Source organism: Colius striatus, chromosome 18 (assembly GCF_028858725.1).
Source record: "Colius striatus isolate bColStr4 chromosome 18, bColStr4.1.hap1, whole genome shotgun sequence".
Lineage (NCBI taxonomy): Eukaryota > Metazoa > Chordata > Aves > Coliiformes > Coliidae > Colius > Colius striatus.
In genome coordinates this window covers 2,459,312-2,481,697 of record NC_084776.1, presented here as the reverse complement: position 1 = coordinate 2,481,697, position 22,386 = coordinate 2,459,312, and the positions used below count along the sequence as shown (strand labels likewise).

Sequence of the window (22,386 nt, the reverse complement as noted above, 5' to 3'; positions counted from 1 at the left end):
TCCACTGCTATTAATTCTTTTAGGTGTATGAGGTCTCACATATGTCAATTCTCTAAATAGATATCAGCTGGAGGTAGCTGAATATAACATTTTGGCATCAAATAGCCTGTATATAGAACACCTAGAAGTATTATTTGTGGACTTATCAATGTATCAAATTCCTGATTCCCTGGGATAGCTCATCTGGAGGGAGGAAACGGAGCTTCAAACAGGAAACTGAACTTTTCCAGAGTTCATTGGTGTTGAAGGTCAAGCGTTAGTTCAGTTCATTACAGAGACAGATGTTAAATTCAGATTAGAAGTTACATTTTGGGAAAGTTTAAGAGGTTTTGGGATCTGTGGTTTTGGCCTAACCCACTCTTTAATCAAAAGCGACATCCCTGGGCAACAGTCTTCAGCTTGCTCATACCTCTCAGCAATATTCATTCAGGACGGACAGAAGCTATTTCAGCCTCAATGAGGAAACTCAGGTTATGAGTATTCCCATAATACAATTGAATAATCTCCCCCAGGTCACAAGAAAACTGTTTTCCCCACCCACGTTTCATTTTTTGCCTCTGACTTTTACAAGCTTGTGGGTGTATTCTGTTTTGATAAGAAAAAGCAGTTTGCTTATGACTGTCAAGTCAAACACACTTGGTTCCAAAGAAAAATGTAAATGAGGACTTTTCTAGTTTGTCAGCCATGGCTTCCACTAAAGTGGAGGTTACTATAAATGACATGTTATAAATATGCTCTTTTAGACAAGTTTTTGTTTTGGGTTGGTTTTAATTACTTTTATTAGAAACACAATGACTGAAGTGATGTTAAATTTAGGAAACAGCTTCTCCAAGTCTCTGAAAGACATTCTTGCATGCTCATTCAGTGATCCAGTTTTGGGGGTTTGTATCCTCCACTTAAAGGTCTGAAAAAGTCCTAAGATATTCTTTGTGTGAAACGTGGGTATCAAGCTTGTGGTGTATCTCTGACAAACATGATTGTGCTCTCACCTGCTGAAATTTTCTGCTCTGGGAAGTATCTGAACTCCTTGCACAGTCAGCCAGGAACTCATTGGGGAGAAAGGCATCAAAAGGGGTCTGCTGCAGAAAGACAGCTTGTGAAGAGCAGATACTGCTGCCTGAGCACTGTGCTGTGCTCCAGCCACCTGCCAGCCAGAGGAAAGTTACTGTGCTATATCATTGTTTAAAAAAACATCAAAACTTTAGATAACAGGCAATTTACAAGATCATATTACAGTCACAGCTAAAAATCTGATTATCATGCTGTATTATGTAAACAGAATTTATGAATACTTACAGGAAGGAATCCAGCTACTAAGTGTTACCTCTTCAAAGCAGGTAAATATAATTTGTGTTTTTATATGTAGGTGCAGTTGGCCACAGTCATGTTAAACCTGGAACTGACCCCAAGCTTCAGGCCTGCTTTTTCAGTCTAACATTACCCTGTACAGAAAAGGAATTTACAAATATATAGCATTTTCCACCCACAATATATGCCAAAGAATTTGAAAAACAAGTTCAAAAGAATGCAGGTGAAAGAAGGGAATATCTCTACAACTGTTTGTAAAGAGATGAGATTATCAGTAATATCATACAAAAATAGTGTCATTGGATTGGGCAGCACTCAGGAGTGATCAGCAATAATGATTTTGAGCTGGAGACACCAATTCATGAGAGTAAAATAGCAGTATTAATTTCATCAAATGTAACATCAGCATTGGAAAGGGATAGCTTAGTGGGATACATAAAACAGGGCTAGTCAAGGAAAGTCATGGGAACTAACGCCCTAGATAGCAAGGAAAACATCCTGAAATCACTATTTCTTCGGCTGCAACAGTCTGCAAAGAGAAATGATAGAGCCCACAACTCTTGGAACATTTGAAACAACGTTTAACCAAAGCACCAGAAACTGCAGCACAGAGAACAGTCCTGGCTTGGCAGGGGAGCCAGCAGGATTAGCAGAGAGGTCTTTCCTAGGGCTGCCGAGGGGCTGTTGTGGGGTTCGCAGCTATTCTTGTCCTTTGCCACAACCGTTTGATGAACAGCTCTATTATTTCCCAGTTGTCAATGAATAAGAGGAAAGAGTTTCCTGCAGAGTAAAATCTCCCCTCCAAGGTGAGGAATCAATCAGAGACAAATACCAACGTCACATTCCAGCGCTTCACTCCTTATTGTGCTTGGCATGTCGCTTCCTCTGTCCTACACTGCAATTGGTCCACACCAGGACAGAACCAGCCTGTTCTGTCTAATAAAACTTTATTGCCTTGCTTTTCAAAATAACAATTCCTATACTGGCACTTTGAAAGCCAGGAAGGCACACAGGCAAGACAAAACATGCTTACAACTCATTAAGGCTACTAGAATAGTTGCATAAAAGGATCTGACAATGCAGCATAGTCAGTCATTCCAGCTTCATTCCACTAATTGTTCTTTTTTCTTTCTCCTTAAGAACTAGCACCCCAAAATAGACTGTTTCCATAAGAAAGCACAAAGATGAAATTGGAAGTAAAAATCATTAAGTCTTATTATCTGTTCAGCTATGCCAACTTTTTTTTTTGTTTTCCAATGACCTTCTCACATTCTTTCTTCTGTCAGTTGTGTTCTCTTAAATCCTGCTGGAAAGGAGGGGAAAGGATGAAAGGAAGTGGTCAAATCACCACGTTCTCTGGCATTAGAATAATGACAATCTGACTGCATTCTGAGTTGTAAGTAACTCCTACACAGGTTCAGCCCCTGGAAAAACCATTCTGTTGCTGGTGGTGTGCTGTTTGCACTGCACCTCTTCAGTCCTTGACCTCCAAATAATTTAAAGAACATCTATCAGAATCTGAGCTGTAGGATGCTGGAGCTGATGGCTCCTGTCTCTGGTTACAGAAGCAAAGCGGTTTCTGCAGAGACTCGGCGGCCTCACACTGACACCTTAAATCTCAGAGCACAGGCTGGCAGCCCCTGCTTGGGCACCTGACAGGGTGTCACTTGCTTTAACATTTCATTTCTCTAACAAGTAGGCCCTGCCATAGGAAAAGTTAAACTTTGAATAACTCAAAGCCTCCCACTTTTGGCCCCTTCCCGAACTCTGCATCACCCTGAACACGGGCTGGAGACGACCGAGTGACCCTCTCACTAATGGAGGTGACATCACCCAGATGGCTCCCAGCTGCTACCTCATGGCCTTGCTTTGGAGCCCCCTCAGGCTGTCAAAGGGCTGCTCTGCCTCTCACACACCCTTTGCTTTCAATGTTTTTTCAATGTACACAGAATGGTGTGTGTAGGCTCCTGTGGAACACTGGGACCTGCAGGACAGTGGTGCTGTGCATCAGAAGGCTCTGCTCTTTTATCCTAGAAATGCTGCAGAGCAAAAAAATAAGTGTTTATATTTTCCAGGCTCATCACTTCACTTCAAAATAGTAAAAAAATCTATTTCTACTTCTTCCTTTTCTTCTCCTTCCTTTCCCTCACATCTTGGAAAGCCTAAGAAGAGGTCTGTGTTTGGGAATGGGATAAAATGTTTCTAAGACTGTTGTAAATTAACTCTTTAATATGAAAAAAAAAGGGCACACATCTCCATTTAGTTTCCTCTGTTCTCAGGAAGATAAGTCCATCCTTCTTTTATTACATCCTGCAACAATGGGAGTCTATAATTTCTTTTTCTGTCCTTCTGGTAGATAAGTAGAGAGGAACCTAATGTGTCCTTGACCCTTGCACAGGTTGATGGGGCAGAGTTGCCCACATAAAGTTAAGAGCAATTCCAGCCTGTGTACGTTCCCTTTAGCAACCACTACCCCAGAAGGACTTGAAAAAGGGTGGGTCATTGCCAGGCACAGCCCATTACACACACTTAAAGGTTGGTGCATAGCCAGTGCACATTGATCCTCGAGGCACAAGCTCCTATTTAGGCCATGCATCTTGACAGCATCTGTACTTGCAGGCGATGATAAAACAAGCACCATCAGGCCGGTCATATCAGCTGCCTTTGTAACGTCTCATTCTGTGCACACTTTGTTTGCCTGTCTTGTTCTGCTAATGCTGAAATGAATTCAACTTTAAAAGGGAAAAAATGGAAAAGAAAAGCTTAGTGCCATTGAGTCCTAAGAGTGCCATTGAGTCTCTAACTCATTCCCCAGCTGTTTGCTCCAAGGCACTGGGGGGTTATAAATAGCTGGAAGCAAGAGTGCAGAACAGTGGTATACACATTTTGTAAATGGAGCTCTAAGCAATGTCCTTGTTTCAGGAACAGTGAAGTCAATAATGGCCTAGAATCCACCTACATGTGCAGGTTGTTACAACATGGAATAATAATAAAATGTTCCTGTTTTTTCACAGGTTCAAGCCATAAAGAGAAGGGAAATTATATATCTACTCTGCCTTCTAGTCAGGTTTTGTAGCTTTTATTGTAACTTTGAGAAGAAAGGAGCAGTGTTGACCATCTCCAGGTAAAGAAGAAAAAGAAGAAGTAGAATTAAATGAATTGAAATCATGTGTTATCCCTGCAAACCAGTTTCTTAGCTGTAAAATTAGACCAAATGTTCTAAATACAGAGTGAGATACATGGAGTTGAGGGACTTTAAGATGTTTTGTTAATCAAAATCTAAAGCCCTCCTAGGGAACAGGTATTTATTGAGTCTACCTTGAAGTAGACAGCAGATGACATCTTCCATCAGATGCTCTGCTGCTAACCTCATCACTGCCACAGCTGTGTATTTGACCAGGAGCAGCTGCAAGGTGGTAATTTCTACAGCAGACTATTTCCTTCCCTCCTCTTGACTCCTAAGGAACTTCTGACTGGTAACTTGAAGGTGCAGATGATGCCTGTGGCAACTGAAGTAAGGAAAACAGTAAGTAGGAAAAGAAGGACCATCTGAACAGATCCAGGCTAAAAGAAATGCAGCATGCTATAATCACCAGGCAGGGCAAACAGTGATTGGCTCAAAGAAAGAAGAGCTGAGGCAAAAAAGCCAGTGAGGATGTAGCTGCTCCAGTTTCAAGAGGTGTGCTTTGTACATGCTACTGAAGCTTCAGTTTGTGTGATGGGAACACTTGTGTGCAGGCCAAGGGGATGTTGTGTTATCTGCTCCAAGATGATCTTGTTTTGGTTTTTACCGTGCGTTGTGTTGTCATCTCCTGCTTTGTAGTGCCACAGACTTGTCTTTCCTACAAGCATGAGGCTGCACTCAGCAGTGTGTGCTAATTAAGCTCCTTGAGGGTCATGCATGTTTTAATTATTACTTGTTTTATTGTCAAAAGCTTGCCCACATGAGATGCAGTCTTGCATTCCATGTGGGACTAAAATAAGGGTCAACACATTCCTTCAGAACCCCAGATATTAAACAGACATTTATTTGTTTTGAGCTTTGCACATTTTAGATGAGCATAAATCAAGATGGATAATGGTGAAAAAATTTCCTCCATATGTTGGAAAGTTGAACAGAGACACTAACTCTGAGTGACAAAAAGTGGTGGCTGCAACAGAAAATGATTAACTGACTTGTTTAGGGTTCATGTAATGTATGAATGCACCTTGTCTGTGTTAAAGCAAAGTCATGATTGGTTTTCCACCAGCAAGGGCTGTGAATTTTAGCTGTATTCCCTTTTGGGATTCTGAAGTTCTCGGGTTCCAGCTTACACAACAGCAAAGTCTAAATGCAGACCAGTTTTTAATCCATGAAATGGAAGTTAAATAACGCTTGACTGAAGTAGACAAAACAAGAAGATACGTAGACTAACTGGAAACATCGAGATTTGAAAATTACCTGATAGGAAAAGGGAGGGGAAGGGGATCAAAGGCATCCCAGGGAATGAAAAATTCCTTCACAGTGCTTCCTGTTCTCTCTGTTATGCTAACCAAGGTAGGATTAGATTTCAGCTGCCAAAAGAAATAACATTTGTAGATTTTTTTTGGTCTGGGGAAGTGGGATAGAAAGATTTAAGACAGCTTTTTCCAAACTATTTGCTTTTTGTCAAGCAGTCAAGTCTAGTTATGGTTATTAATTTGTATTACAGAACTACCAAACCCAGAGTGGATTTCCATTGTATTAGGTGCTGTACAAATATCCAGCCAGAGAATGGGCTTACCTCAAAGGGCCTGTAGTCTAAACAGACCAGACAGACAAAGGACATTTTGCCTTAAGTTGTGTATCTGCTCAGCAGCTGAACAAGGAATGATACTTATCTCTCCTGAGTCATAGCCTGGTACCTCACCTACTGGAGTTCAGTTCTGGAGAACAGAACTGTCATGAGATAAAGTGAGTCTGCCTTCTTGTACCCAAACACAAGACAGGGAGAGGTTAATTCAGCAAAACCAAGGTTAATGTCAGCTAGAATAACTGACTCCCTTGATGGCTGGCTGTTTGATCTGGAGAAACCTCAACCCACCTCGAACCAACTCATTCCTTTGTTTAGGTCTTAGGATTTGCTGTTGGTTTATCTTTCTGTTTCAGGTTCATTTTGTATTTAAGGTCTAGAAATGGGCAGGGTCTCTGTGTAGAGATTGCATTCTGGTCTGTTCCTGACCTTGCATAGTACAGAACCATATCTAGAAGTTCAGGTGGCTTAAATCCAACTTTAAGTGCCTAAATGAACAGCCTGAACATAATGTTGTGAAAAGTAGTAGCTAGTACACTCTTTGAAAGGTCCTAAAGCAGCAATCTGAGCAGGGCTGAAGGCTGCTTTCCACTCTCACCTTTTTTTCCAGGTATCTACCTAGCAGGAGCTGACATGTAATGCTGCCTGCCCCTTGTCTCTCATAGAAAGGGAGATTATAATTCTTGTGTAGACTAGAAGTCTTTACTTTAGTGTCATGCTAAGATAGAAACAAAAGGCTCTCCATGGAAAAAAAAGAAATCTGAATAAACAAAATAGAATGTAATTATAAACTCAAACTAGTTTGTTCTAAACTGGTATATCAGTGGGAAATTCCAAATCCAATCTCGTGTGTAAATATTTGAAGTACCATTTGAATTGTGAAGGACTTTTCTTACATGGGAGAATTCCTTGCCTCTTTTTTTTTCCTTCAGTCCTAGCCTAGATGTGCACAGGTGACTTCAGTTTTCTCCTGTGTGTGTTGGAGCTGCAGACAGGGAAGTAGTTGGCAAGCAGCAGATTGGCTGTCATCTGTGTCTCAAGATGCCAGCAGTTAGCAAAGCAGACCCTCTGAGTTTGCTCACAGGAACAAACTGGGGTAAATGTTTAACTTGAGTCTTTGGAGTCTACAACTTGTCTCTTTCTTTATTATTAACCCAACCTCTGTTTTTCTTTACAGTTACACGGCTGCTGGCACAGAAGAAACAAAGAAGCCTTGAAGTAACTTCCTCATGGAGGCATGAACAAAGGTAAAGTACCTTTTGTTTTGTTTCCATACCTATACACGGGAAAGCAGTTGCACATTACTGTGTTCTGCATTGCTGCTGCATTAGGGCAGAACAACCTGTCAATAAGAGATGTTGCTTAATTGTGTGTTTTTTAAACTAAATCACTAGATACACCTAGCTAACTTCATCCTAATTTGACACAAAGTGAAAAAGTGCCTATATACATAGTATAAGAGTATGCACTGTGAATTTCTTCAGACATTCACATCCTCACAGCTACAAGCTCACTGCTTGCTTTCCATTGCTTTTTTCTTCATACCAATAGCCTTATCTTTGTAACCACTTTTCCCCACTGCTCAGGTCTGAAAAGGTCTGCCTCATCTTCTCCCTGTGGAGAGGTGTGATTGCTCTATGAAGACCTGAATTTACATCACTCCTTTCACTAAGCTCACTAAAAACTAGCAACATTTGTTTTACATTCATCTTGCACCCTTGAGTTTTTTGTCTTGGTTAAGCTGTGAACTTTAGAAGACATTTTCTTGTTGAGGCAGGCAGCTGCCAGCACACTACAGAAATGCCTAGGACACTTGTCCCATGGTTGTTCTGCTTGCTGTGTCCATACGGTGTGAATACTTGCTTGGAAATAATGTTAAATATCTGTGTATGCTGTATGGTGGCTCAGAATTAGTTTGCAAAGAGAAGGATTCACTTCTTCAACTCTTATTTTTTAATTGCTGTGACATAAATTTACATGGAAAATGATACAACTGAACTTCAGCCATTGTAATGCATTAAAGGACATGTCAGTGGAGATCAAGGGTGGAAGTTAAAACAAGAACATAAAGACATAAAAAAGTAACTGCAAGGTGTTGTGTAATTACATAGTGGATAAATACAACACATTTTTAGAACCATTTTAATAGAAATATGTTTTACAAACTTCAGTAAAAGAACCACATTGCTCCTGCTTCCAGCTGCTCAGAATATCATTTTACTCCATGAGTAAATCCTGTGACTCAGGTGTGATCTCCACCTAAGCCATCTCAGCCCCAATACATTCTTTAAGAAGACCCAGGTGCAATCTCCTCTCTGTACTTCTGTGTGTGTGCTGCCTTGTGAGGACAAACACATCCAGAACTACAGAGTGCTACTGGAGTGGATCTTTCTAAAGGCACTGCAGCTACACTGTTTGCATTCTGATTTATATCACAGCAGCACCTGCAGCATGGTATGTACTGCTCTGAGAGTAAAACAGTTCCTTTACATTACCTTTAATCTGTTTTGACAATTGAAGTCTTTGGCTTGAGAAAATGTTTGCAGGCACTCTATGAAGTGTAAAAGTAGTCACCAAGTGCTGTGAAGACACATCACCTTCATAGATCCTGAAAAGAAATTATAAATAATTGGAGTTGTTCACAGATCTGTGGTTCTTGTAAGCCTGTTAGATTAAGAGGAAGACTCTGGTATTTTGTGTTTTGATCAGATGCAACTACTTATTTCATCCTAAAGATCATTGCAACCATAAGCAAGGGATAATGCAGGGATGATAATATGGCAAACAGATATTGGAAGACATCTATCATTACAGCTAGATTCTGTCACTTTACTCCCACTTAAGAACACTGAAGTGAGTGAGAGTATTGGTGGAATATATCAGTATATAGTTGTATGAATTTCGAGAGCCTGACATGTTGGTTATGGAGGAAGGGCAAAGCCAGTTCTGAAACTTTGAACCTGTTTCTACAATGGCCAAATTCAGGTTTTATAATTTACTCAAAGATTAAGAGATAAACAAGCAAAGAAAACATAAACCACAAACTTGTTTTCTAGAAGAATGAGAGAACTGGCAAGTTGATAAAGAACCTTGCATCTGTTCAAAGGTGACCTAGGTCAGCAGAGGATGGATTTGTCTTTGTTATTTTGTTAGGAGTTTAATGTTTGTTAAGGTTCCATGGATTTCTCCATTTCCTTAGCACTTTTTTTCCCCAGTCTGGCAATTCTACAAAGCATATGTTGGACTTTAAATGTATTTGCCTGGCTTGTTCTGGGTGCTGCAAAATGCAAATAAAAATGCTGGCATCAAAAGGGGATGGAGTGCTTTGAAGATGAAGGGCTTGACAAAGAGCCAAGGAGCCAGTGGACCAGTGAGAACTGGAATTCCTATGGGACTTACAGGACACACTGACTGTGGTACAAGCAAACACATATCAGAAAGGAACCAGAGATCTTCTTTGCTTTCTCCTAGCTGATTGCTGAGGCCAGTAGAGCTGTCTTAACTCTGCTTCACAACTGAAGTGGTTAAACAAAGAAGTGAATAAGGAACTTAGTTGAGAGCTGTTCCAGAGGAGGTGGTTGGAAATGAGAAGTGGCTAAATTCTATATGGACTGTATTAAAGCTGGAGAAGTTCTTGCACCTGAGTTAACTTTTGGCTCCTCTAGTGTGACAGAGCCACCAGTGAGATTCCCAGCCCAAGAGGACTGACTGTGAGCCCTGAAGGGGTTTTGGTTCATTGGCTGATTGCTTTTTAGTTTTGGGTTTTTTTGGTGGGTTTTTTTGTGGTTTCCTTTTTGTTGTTGGTGGTTGTTTCGTTGGGGTTTTAGTGCACTGCTAGGAGTGAGTTCCACATTACAGGATACCACCTTATCACGCTTCAGAGACATATGAACAGAAAGCAGAAAAGCATCACTTTTGAGCACCACTGTGCAAAGTAATAACTGCTTTTTATGTCTCACTCAGGCTCTTACTCTGCTTCCTGTCTCCTGTGTAACTCCACAGCAAAAGGCTCAATTGGCCAGCAGCAATACACAGTGTCAAGTGTTAAAATGTAGTGCTAATCATAGAAATAACAATAACACTATCCCATGATATAATCAGGGTTTCTTTTTCAGAATCTAACAATGTTAAAATAAATGGAATTATGTTGCTTTTCATTTTTTTAAGTCAGTAAATTCCGAAAGAGGATTTGCCCCATTTCTACAATGTGCTTAAGGACTCAGAGAGCACGATCAAATGCAGATTTATTAGGGGCATGAGGGGTTGGCATATGGCATTCTCTGCTCAAAGCTGCTCAGTGCCTTTTCATTCTGATCTGGGAGGATTGTTTCTTTCTTCTTAATCATTATTCATGAGACCATATGTGGCCTTGTATTTTCCTCAGCTTTTTAATTGCACAGAAAAAACCCAGCAAAGAACTCCCTTTACTATAAACAGCAAGGAAAATTGTTACTATGGATAGGACCTTAAAAACATGAATTATAGAAAATATCACACAAAAATCTCTGGTGGAAGGTTTTTCCTTCTTATTGACACAGTCTGTGAGCTTCCACTGACTTCAGTGGATGTTAGATCAAATCACAGTGTCCCTGTAACTCTCCCCCTCTGCTGGCAATTCGGTTCTTGCTGTCAGAGCTGCATAGGATCCCTGAGCTTTGCAATAAGTCCTCTAAGAAGGCAATACAGCAGCACTTGTCCTATGAGTCAAAGGGTGAAGCACCTAAGAAAACACTGGAGCAGTGGAAAACTGAAGTAATAGCTGCTAGGGAAGGGCAGGTAGATTCTGCAATCTTAACTTGTTACAGTAACTGGAACCAAGCACACAGAGTGTGATTGGTAACACGGGGTCAGGAAGAGAATGTTCCTGGTTCAAACATCAGGAGCAAACATGCAGTAAGGGCACCTTAGGCTTTTACCATTCTTCATTTGATAACCCAAATCAATTTCCACCATTAAGCCAACAAAGCATTATATTGTTCTTGTATGTTGAAACACAAAATAAATAACATCCAAACCAGTGGCTGCAGATAAGGTACTTTCACACGCTTTTGAAAGCCACTGCCGTTTACAGAACAGACAGCACTGGGGCAGCCCGTGCTCTGCAGTGTCACACGTTAACAGATCTTCAACATCACACTTTGTAACGTGCAGGAGGGTTGGAGGCTTGTATCAGCCATGCTTAGCTTGTGTGTGTGCATGATGTGAGAGCGGTTTGTCTGACAAGAATATTTCCCTGCTCCTGTTTTGATGTAGATTTTTCTTTACATTCTGCTCTGCACAACTCTTTGCTTTGTTCAGCACAAAGGCATGAAAGTTGCCAAATGTAAATGACAAATCCAGTCCTTTAAGCAAACTTTTCCACCAGTGTTTAGAAATTTGCTCTCTCAAGAGAAGCTGAAACATTTCTTCTCATTATTTCTTCTGGCCACCTATGACTACGTTTTAAATAAACACCACAGACACCTGGGATGCTATGGGGGTACTGGTTTTGAACCAAAACTTAAAATTATCTGTCTTCAAAGGAAAAATTCTCACCCAAAAATAAGTGTAGCAAATAGTTTTTGGGTCATGGGAAGCTATAAAATTCCCAAGTATTTGTTCTGAAAACAGTGGTTTCCCCCCTCCAGACCCAACGGGACGTGGTGAACAAGCATCCAGTGAACCAAGTTGATTTAGTTGGTAGGCAGTTTATTTTGCAGTGGTGGAGTATAAAACAGCTTCAGCCAAAAATGTAATTACTAATGTTTCAGATAATGGCAGAGACATATGTCCTAGACAAAAGAAGTTCTAACCCAGTGACAGCTTTATTCAAACAGCCAGATCAGACCTGCAGATTGCATGGCTACCCAGTCTTCTTTGAGCATAATTCTAAGTAGAGAAAACAGTTTTTGAGGAGGAAAGACAACCAATGTTTTACTGAGACTAGTTTTTTATATTCTTTTCTGTTAACTAGAATGAAAAAGCACCTTTTCTTTACATTCTTTTAGTGCAGGTGGAAGGTCTCAGACAACATTCAGAATAAGGATTTGCCCATGTGGGACTTGGGAACGTTTCCAAAATTCAGACACTATCACTTTGTATTTTGTTCCTAGCTCAAATTCAGAAAATCCTCCTAGGTTGAATTTGTTTTCCAGCGAAAAAAAAAAAGATCGTATGAAACCTAAAACTCGAGAAAGGCATTTCCCTCCTCCCTCCCCACCGCAGGGCGGGAGGATCCCACTCACGCATCATGCGGCCGATCCCGCCCCGCGAAGGGCTCTCGCGTGGAAGCGTTCAGACCGTAGCTGGAAGGGGCCGAGTGTAAAGCTGCTCGGTAGTTTGCGGAGTGGCTTCATTTCTCAGCCGTCCCGCTCCCGGCTTCTCCGTCCCGGGCTGGCGGGAGCCGCCCCCGCGCCCCGGGGCTGCGCCGCCGCCGTGGTGCTGAAGGGATAGCGCCCGCCCCCGCCGCCCGCCGCGGCTGCCCCGCACGGCCCCTCTCTGCCCTGCTCTGTGGGCATTTGGTACAAAGGCAAGTGGCGTCGAACTGCTTCTGCAGCACTGTCTGGAAGAAAGTTGTTGGCAGCGGTGTTCCGGCTCGAAGCTTGCTTTATGATAGACTCGTAGAATTATTGAGGTTGGAAAAGATCTTTAAGATCATGGAGTCCAACCATAAACCTCACACTGCCAAGTTCACTATTAAACTATGTCCTCCAGTGCAACATCTACACACCTTTTAAATACTTTCAGGGATGTGGACTTCACCACTTCTCTGGACAGCCTATTCCAATGCTTGACAACCCTTTCAGTGAAGAAATTTTTCCTAATATCCAATTTAAATCCTCCTGGAACAACTTGAGTCCATTTCCTGTCACCATATCACTTGTTACTTGGGAGAAGAGATCAACCTCCACCTTGCTACAACCTCCTTTCAAGTAGTTGTAGAGAGAGAGGTGTCCCCTCAGCCTCGTTTTCTCCAGGCTGAACACCCCCAGTTGCCTCAGCCACACTTCATAAGACTTGTTCTCTAAACCTCTTGATCAACTTTGTGGCTCTTCTTTGTACACACTCCAGCACATCAGTGTCTATGGATAATGTCCATGACTGTCCATGGAACTTAATTTCTTCTCCCTAGTAACAATTACTGAGATTTCAAATACCACAGTAGGGCTTAATGCCCCCAGTAATGGTCTGTTGTGCTGTTTTATCAACACAGAGTGAAAGAATTTGTCTCCAGCCTGAATTGCCTACGGCTTAATTAGGTATGACACACATTACTTCTTGTGCTAAACTGCTGCAGGGGGATGTTGTGTGTTGTTAAACAGCTGCTGGATTCTGCCCGAGAGGGAAGTCTATTTATGGGTTGTAAAATTTGCAACTATGCTTAGGAAACAGCAAAGCTATAGAACCATGCTGAATTATTAGGAATGTTCAGTCACACAGAACAATAACCAGGGGTCAGACACTGGCTGGCCCCACGTGGGTGGTGTACAGGGACGGGAAGCATAGGTCATCTGAGTGCAAGGGCTACTACTGAGTGGCAATATCTAAGCAGTCAGAGACCATTAACAATTAGCCTCTGGCCTGTGGAACTGTCTGGATCCAGACAGCTCAAAAATAATGTAGCTCCCCTGGAGAGACTGCACTTACTCAAAGGGAAGTTCTGGGAGTTTTTTTACTAAGGAATCTGGAACCTGGAAGTACAAATGTTAGAGAAAAGTAAAAGTTCTTCAGGTACTTTGGAAACAAATGATTTCCTGATTGTTGGTAGTATCTTAGGACCTAGGGGTTAGCTATGTAGCTGCCAAGGCCTGGGCTATTTCTATTTATCAAGTATCCCATTTGAATTGCCCTTCCAAGAACTGAATATTTAGGATTTCCATGGCAACCAGTTTCTGAACCCACATTACAGTCAGACTGACGGTGTCAACTGATACAGGGATGCAGGAGGTAGTGGCTGCATTTATTCAAGCAATCACATTCTCTTTTCCAAGGCTAATGCACATGAATACTGAGTTAGCAAACTGAATTGACAGGGATTCCATCTCAATGAACATGTATAATGTTCCAGCTCAGGAGAGTTACATTTAATTGATGAGTAGGATTATATTTACATAGCAATTATAACAAACTCAAGGTTGGCTTTAAGTGAAAGACTATTTGCTGTAATACCTTGCTGCTTGGTTGTCCAGAAAAGTTGTTCCTTTACAGCCAAGGGAAAAAACCATCAGAACAGTCAGCTTTTACATGTACCTCTTTTCTTATTCTGCAAATACTCCTTTCATGAAGCCAACTCAGTAGCCACATTATGGTTGCCTTAGTTACTGTCCTGGTTTCATCTGGGGCAGAATTAACTTTCTTCCTAGTAGCTGGCACAGGGCTTGGTTTTGTATTTAGCACGAGAATAGTGTTGGTAGCATACCGATGTTTTAGTTGCTGCTAAAGTTGCTTTAGTTGCTTAGAGCTCATCCTGAGTCAAGGATTTTTCAGTTTCCCATGCTCTGTCAGAAAGTACACAAGAAGCTGGCAGGGAGTATGGCCAAGACAGCTGACTGAAACTAGCCAAAGGGCTATTGCATACCCTAGGGCATCATGCCCAGTATATAAACTGGGGAGAGTTAGCCAGGAGAGGCTGATCACTGCCCAGGGACTGGCTGAGCCTTGGTCAGCAGCTGGTGAGCAATTGCATTAGACATCACTTGCCTTTCTTGGGTTTTGTTTCTCCTCTTTTTGTTATCTTCCTTTCCATTACAATTATTATTATTTCTATGAATATTATTATTACATTTTATTTCAATTATGAATCTGTCCTTATCTCAACCTGTGAGTTCTACTTTTTTTCCCAGCTCTCCTCCTCATCCCACCAGAACTGAGTGAGCAGCTGCCTGGTGCTTAGTTACTGGCTGAGGTTAAACCATGACAGACATATACATTAATTTACTCCATTATAACTTAGATGCTGATTGTTTAACTGCACAAGTATTAATAGTTATTCACTGCTATCCTCAGATTGCTGTTCAGTGCCTAATGTTAAATGAATAAGGGCTCATTCTAAATCCCACATAAGTCAATGGGCATCTCTTTCCTCATTTCATTCAGAGGTGGAATTAGCTATCCCTGCTGCAGTGCCTCCAGATATTAACTTTTTTGTCCTCAAGACACCTTTGCAAGGTAAGGTAATGCTACTGACTCAGTTACACAGAAGGGAATCTGGGGCCAGAAAGGTTAGCTCAGAATCATCCACCATGTACACAGAGTTCCTGAGACTCAACATCCCTTCAGTCTGGATTTCTTTCCAGGGATAGTTGCTCCAACATGGAGTCAGATTCAGGGGATCCTTAAATTCCCAAATGGTAGAAGAGATCATCCTTCTCTTGAACTGTGGTTTAGGTCCATCTTTGTTACTACATTATGAGGATATCACCAAGTGGCTTACCTAAGGGTGTACTGTGCTAGAGACAGGGAAAGAAACGTAGATCTCTTGAGTCTTTTACCACAAAAAGAGTTTTATTCTCTTAATTGCAGCTTTCACTGCTCTCAGTCTTATTGTCATAGAAATTGTCTCCATAGCTGGTATTAGAACTGCCTTGTTGCCATCATTAGTAAAGCATACAATAGATAGCTGAACTACTCTGTAGTTATCTTTAGGTCAACAGCTGTTGAGACTCCAGAGGCAAATTAGAAGAAAAAGCATAGACTCTTTATTAGTAGAACTTAGTTTAACTGTATTTAAACTTCATTAAGGAGCAAAAAACAATGACCTTTCTTAATGCACTTCTTCTTTATAAAGTATGAAATAAGGATATTAGATTAGTTTGATCCTGGTTCTTATTATGCACACACAGTAGATGAGAATGCAAAAAATTCCCTCATTCAGTTAGATGCTCTTGGATGTCAAACCAAAGACCAGGTGCTCCACAAGCCCATTTCCTTTCTTCAGTGTTTTATGTTTCCTAGCCTTGTAATTCCCCCCCAGGAAACCAGAAGAAACCTTAATTTCTTACCCCCCTTCCCCCTATTAAAGTAACAGCTCTGGTCATTTAAACAATCAAGCACATGTTCTACACTGTCTGCACCTCATGCTATCCATAAATGGTGATGTGGTAAGAAAAACCATGGAGGAAAGGAAAGGAAATGACATTAACCTTTTCCATCTGATAAATAAGGGCTCTATTCAGCTGCAATAATCCACATCCTTCCCTAGAGATCCAGTTAATGTAATACCTAAGGGCTCACTTCATTTGAAATTATTTCCACACTGGCCAGCTGATTTCTTGGTGAATTATTCAGTCCCCAGACTGAAATATCCTCCCTGTGCAACAGCACATGAGAAAGGGCTAGAGCCCTTCTGTAGCTCCTGAAAGTCTGAATATCTTGTCAGACATGCCAGAGGGTCTGTGACACCCACAGGGCTCATCTGTGCCCTCTAAGTTAACAGAAACTTTTGTGCTGATTTTCATGGCACCAGCAATCTGTAAGCACTGAAGATAGCACAGCTTATCCTATTTGCTGCTCTTCACTGCAGGAGGCCTCTCACCTCCCTATCAAACTTTTAAGTGCCTGTAGTTTATAGGTAGTAAAAAGAGAGTTTGAACTTTGAATGGGTGGGAATTTAGAGCAACAGACCCAGACAGTTAAAAAATGACAGCCTGGCCTGTGCATGTTGCTGCTGGAGTTTGAGGTAATGGGTGTGGATCAGTGACCACTGCAAGGCTGTTTGTGGGATCCCAAAGGCTAAGAGCAGGGATCTGAGATGTGGATTAGGGTGTTTTTCCCCTTTCTCCCTTTGCAATCCACAGATGACTCCCCTGTGATTGGTACCTGCTCAGCTATCCCTGCCCAGGGACCGTTTGTATTCACTGAAGATGTTTCCAAAGCAGGACAGGGGAAGGGCAGATGGATGGGAAACACTGGTCTACCATCAATGACAACACATGAAAATCCCAGATTCATGGTAGTTGTACTTATCCATAGTCGACTGAAAGCCATGGGAATCTTGTCATTGGCATCAAGACATTTTGGATCAAGTTCCTACATTATGACATGTTCCTTCCTCTATTTTTTTTTCTTTTAAAGGGAGTGTAACTAATTGAAATGTAACAAACCAAAGTTGAATGCAATTTTGCAACCTTTCTGACGCTGTAATAAGCTGTGCTCCGAGAGTTCGTTATTAAACCCTCTTGAAACTTGCTAGTTAAACAGGTAAAACAAGAAATCTGACCTCACTGTAGTACTTAATTGAAGTGCATTTATTGACTGATTTGAAGCTTTAAAATCAGAGTTTAGCAACTGTGTTTGCTAAGAACTATGGGCCAGCTCTTGGCTCATATGGACCCTCAGCTCTGGGGTGGGCACAGCCGTACAAACATGTGTCCAGGCTTACACCACAGGGTTGGTCTGGGACTGAGCAGGAAGCTATAGTTGGAGGTTGGTGCATTTGCCTTTGTTTCACTGCTACTGCTCAGCTTCTCTCCTCCAGGAGCCCACAGACCAGCTAGCCCATGTGAGGTCACTATGCCAGGGGTAATGCACGAGGGTTGCACTGAGTATGTTTTAATTCCTGGCTCCTTGGTGTTGGGCCAGGTAACAGAAGCCAGCAAAGAGAATAAATCCCTTTGGATCTACTCTGTCTCCTTAAGGATCCTGCAAGTTGCAAATCTTTAGAGGGCTCTGGATCTCCAGCCTCATAATGCTGAGGAGTGAAGACTGAGAAGTCTGTTATATATCAGTGTCAAAGCAAGCTATAGTTGGATCTCTCAGCTAGTAAATCTACCTCTGATACTGTGATGCTGAGACTGGCATAAACTTGATGATAATACATCCCCATCCCATCTGTATAAGAAATTAAGACAGAAAGATGAAGGCTGTTACCAGACTGTAACATTAAGAGCAACTTCTCACTTCATAGAGGCTCTCAGCAGTCACTAGTGCATTCAGCCATGATTCATTATCACTTTGGGGCTGGCCATGGCCAGTTTTGGCTGGATTCAGATAACTTGTTCCACTAGCAGGAAAGATTGCTGAGCATTTGTATTATCTCTCTGGAAATCTTAAGTAGGGAGCTCAAAATGATTGAGAACAGTCACCTGATAGAAGAGACAGAAAGAAAATGCATTCTGCAGGAGATTAGGGAGGAATGGAAATCGGTCTTGGAGTAGACAGACATGGCCCTGGCCTGGTGTGAGAGAAGCAGCTGAGCTAGCAAGAGGTGGAACTGGGCATCATCGTGTATGATGTCACACTGACTTTGTGTGATACCCATTCAACTCACCTCTAATCTAGTTCAGCTTTAACTTCAACTGGCTGGGGTTTTTTCCAGAAGTTCTTGGGACAGTGATGGCTTTGCAGAGCTGTTGGCTTATCAGCATGCTGAACACCACACCTCAGCTGCAGTGATGCAAGCAAAGGAAGTCTCTGAAACACCGCTGTTATAAACCCGCTGCAAACCTGCCCCAGAGGAGATATGGATTCTATTCAAGGAGCCTGTGATGCAAATTTATGCAGATGACTGTCATTAGTCTACTATATGTTTGCCTGAAACAGCAGGGTAAGGAAGAGACTGCTGCTTTGCAGAGAACAGACCAGACAAATAGCAGATTTGTGCCCAAAGTGCCATCTTAGGACAAGTGTAAGAGCACAAGAGACCTGTCCCTCAGTGCTTTTGATAGATTGCAGGAAAGTGGAGATGTAAAAGCTGTTTCATCACCAACCTCTCAGCTCCTCTTTCTTGGTATTTATTAACAAATGTTTCTGCCCATGAGTCCCCAGAAGCAAAGCTCTGTGCCAGGTGGGCACAGGCACAAGCAGCAGCAGGGCAGCAGAAGCAGACACAGCCTTAATCTAGACACCCTATTAAGTGGCTCAAGATGAGGCCACTGCCTGCATCTTGTCTGCAACACTCTCTAATGGGCTGAGCTTAAAAACTTTGTGGTAGCAGGAGTTTCCAGGGATGCATTTTGTCCAGGTGAGCCAGCACAACTGGGCAGGCCAATGGAAGCACACAGCTGAGAGCACTGTGCTGTACAGCATATGCCTCTGACAGAAGGTGAGCTGGTCTCTGTGTAACCAAGTCAGAGGCTGGAGTAGAAGAGGAGTTTAAAATAACCTGCTTTCTGCTGTGAGTGCAGGCAGGTTAGCAGCAGCAGAGGCTTCTGGGGGGAAAATGAAGACTTCAGATATCTACTGGTGACTTTTATTACACATAGTGGTGGTGGGATGCAAGGGTAAAATGCAAGTCCCAAAGATATTTGTGCTGCATGCAAAAAGCCTTCTCCACTTCAAACTCATCAAGGTTGCCTTAAATGGGCTATAGTTATCTGTTGGATCGCTTATCAGAGAACTGAGAAAGGTTTGGGGTCACATTAGCTCCTGGTGTAAATCCTCTGGTTGCTTCACACTTACTGCAAAGTAGACCTTGAGCCTTTTGGAGAAAAAAACCCACAATCAGCAAACTGCCAGGCTCCCAAATGTAGCATATTTCTCGTCAGTTCTAATGTGCTGAAAGGATGGGATTTTCTGTGAACTTTTCCCAAACAGTCTTGCATTTTTTTCTCTCTTTGAGAGGGGGAGGAGTTGTGCCTAAAAAAACAAACCCAACCTGTCGTTCTCAGTTCTGCCAACCTGTCAGTCCAGCCATGCAAGAGAGAGGGAGAGAGACAGAGAAAAAGAAAGGAGGGAGTGAAGCAGAGATTCTTTCAGATCTCAGCAGACTTTAAGGTAAAGCCCATTTCTCATTTCCTTACCCATGCTTGCCTCTGTGTGTGTACATGTAAACAGAAATTCTGTTACCTTAGAGAGTGTTAAAGGAACTAAACAACCTGCATGGGAATAAACTGTTTATCTTGTTCAGCTGGAAGTGTGTTTTGCATGTAACCTGGCAGCTTGTTAGTTGTTGTTTGGAAACAGAGTTTCTCTCACTGAAATTCAGAAGGAGAGCTGGTGTTCATTTGAATATTAAAAGGAGGCAGAGCTTTAGTGCTTGCATGAATACATGTTTGGGAAAGCTATTAAGCTGTGTAATTTCAGGGCTGAAGCTGGCCTCTAATTACTGAAGATCAGGGTAAGAGCTCGTTAGAGGAGGGAAATTCTTCCAAAGCTGCCTATTGCAGGGCTCCTACATCTCTTGGAGCATTTGGTATTAGGTGCTGGTGGAGACAGGATACAAGACTAGACAGACTGTGGGTCTGATCCAGTTTGGCAGTTCCTCCATTCCTCCATTCCTGTCTGTCCATTTCTGGTGGGGTTTATTCCACTTGTCATTACCAGAGGAGGAACAAAGCTAAGGTGCAGCAAAACTGCCTGCATGAATTCTTGAGCTAGGAGGGCAGAGCAGCAGAGGCACTTTCAGCTCATACCAGAGGAAATTGAAGGTTACAGACTGTGAGAAATGTTGGCTGAAATAAGTGTGAGTCAGAAGAATCATTCAGCCCCAGAGCTTGCCTTATGAGTCTGATCTGGGCAACTAGTTTGTTGGAATGATTGTAGTAGAGGGGACCTGGTAGTGAAGGCCTAAATTGCAAGAATGGAGCCAGTTCTGTTAGATCTGGGTGTCTGTGTGTGAGGACCTGTGTGAACATGTACTTATGCACAAAAATATATGTGTAAAGAGTCTGCTGTGAGATTCTGACCTTAGTAAGCCATGAAAATCCACAAACAAAGGGAAGAAAGGAAGAACTATGTTAATCCTCCTTACAGTTACCCCTATTTCTACGTTTCTGAATCCTGAACAAATATCTTAAACTGTACTGAAAACTCTGTAATGTCTTTCTGAGTAAGCTGAGGCTCTGGAAATGTCATACAGAAGGCAAACTGGTGAGCAGGATTTCCTTTCCTTGCTGTATATTTAGGGTTTTCACTCCTACTGCCAAGGTGTGCCTGCTGAAGATAATCTGTCTAGTGATACTAACCTGGCAGACAGAACAAGTTGAAAGATGAAGGAAAAAAGACAATACAATCATCATGCTGCTCACTGTGTGGGTTGCAACACCCTTGCCAGGGGTTTGATTACATAGTACTGGCTTCTACATCTTCCTTGTTGTTAAAATTCCTCGAATATCTGCTCCTGTGTCAGTTTACGACTGAAGGTCTCCTCCCATGGCTGTGGCCACACCAGAGCTGTGAGCCTGGGAAGAAGACAGAGGTGATCCAGATTAGAGAGAGATGGTCTGTCCATATGGACAGAGGTTCCACTAACAATGTTTGCAATGTCCTTGCATTACATCACTCTCCTTTCTTCTGGTACTGTGGTCTCCTGGGAACTTTGAGCTGGTGTTTTTTATTACCCCTGACTCATTCCCCGTGGGGATGGTGATACAGAATGAGACTATACGATTTTAATTCACAAAAGAAATCATTTTATAGATTATGTTCTTTGTAGTGCTATTATAAGCTTTCCTGCCAGAAGCAGAATGGAGAGGGAAGTGCTTTTTCAAGTGACCGTAGGAGATGGAGAAGAGGAAGTGAATGCTTCAGTTTTGGTGGGGATAAACATTCCTACTGCTAGTTACAGTAACAGAAATTACTCACTGGAAGAAGGAAAGGAAGAAAAGTCTTTAGCTTTCATTATGTGCAAAGACTTGGCTAACTAGCCTCTTACAACTTTTATATCTTCTTTTTACTCATCTCTTTATTTTTGTACCTGATTTAAAGCAAAGCAGGGAAGGCTTGGGACATCCACCTGACACGTCCTACAATGCTGACAGGCAGTTTTAAAAAGAGGGCAAACATTCTGATGCACTTGTTGCCTTATTGCTCTTGAAAGGGTGTGAATGTACCAAAGTGACAAGATTGGCGCTACTAAGTCAGCCAAGCTCCCTAGGGTTCAGGCAATTGATCTAGGTACTGTCAAACACAAGGTTATAGTAAGTGTTGATAAATGGTTTAGCGCTGCTTAGCAAATGTCAGTTGATCAATCAGAGCTAACCAGCTGCAAACTTGCTAAATTCAGACAATGGCCAAGCAATCCATATTTTAGATGCACTTCATTAGTGTGGCATTGCAATGGAAAGGAAGAAATGCCAGAAATTCAAGTTCTGCCCAAGGTTTCTATGCCTGTCATTCTGGAGGCACAAAGAGCAGGGACTGATATATCCATGATTTGTTCAGGAAATCGTTTCTAAAGACATCAGCTTTTGCAAAGAAAGTGTTACCAGAGAAAAAGGTTGCAGTCTGAGAAAAGCTTCTGCCAGAAGAGGTTCTGAATAGTTTTTGGAAAGATCAGGTGGAAAATACTTTATACTGACAAGTATGAAGCCTTTCTGCCTTTCAACAGGACACTCTAATTCACCTCGCTCTGTGTTCTCCATGACTAAGATTCTTTAGACTGACTGAT

General features: G+C 42.0%; 1 protein-coding gene across 3 annotated transcripts in view; it reads left to right on the top strand.

Annotated features, from left to right (window-relative positions):
* Positions 1-7,081: 7,081 nt before the first annotated feature.
* Positions 7,082-22,386, top strand: part of KCNJ16 (potassium inwardly rectifying channel subfamily J member 16) — a 34,000-nt gene continuing 18,695 nt past the window's right edge. For 2 of the 3 annotated variants that reach the window (XR_009820007.1, XM_062011050.1), the window contains exons 1-2: positions 7,082-7,176; positions 7,258-7,327. The gene's annotated coding sequence lies outside the window, so the exon portion shown is untranslated. Of the gene's footprint in view, positions 7,177-7,257; positions 7,328-19,681; positions 19,773-22,386 lie in introns of those variants that run through there. The other variant, XM_062011049.1, reaches the window with a different exon arrangement.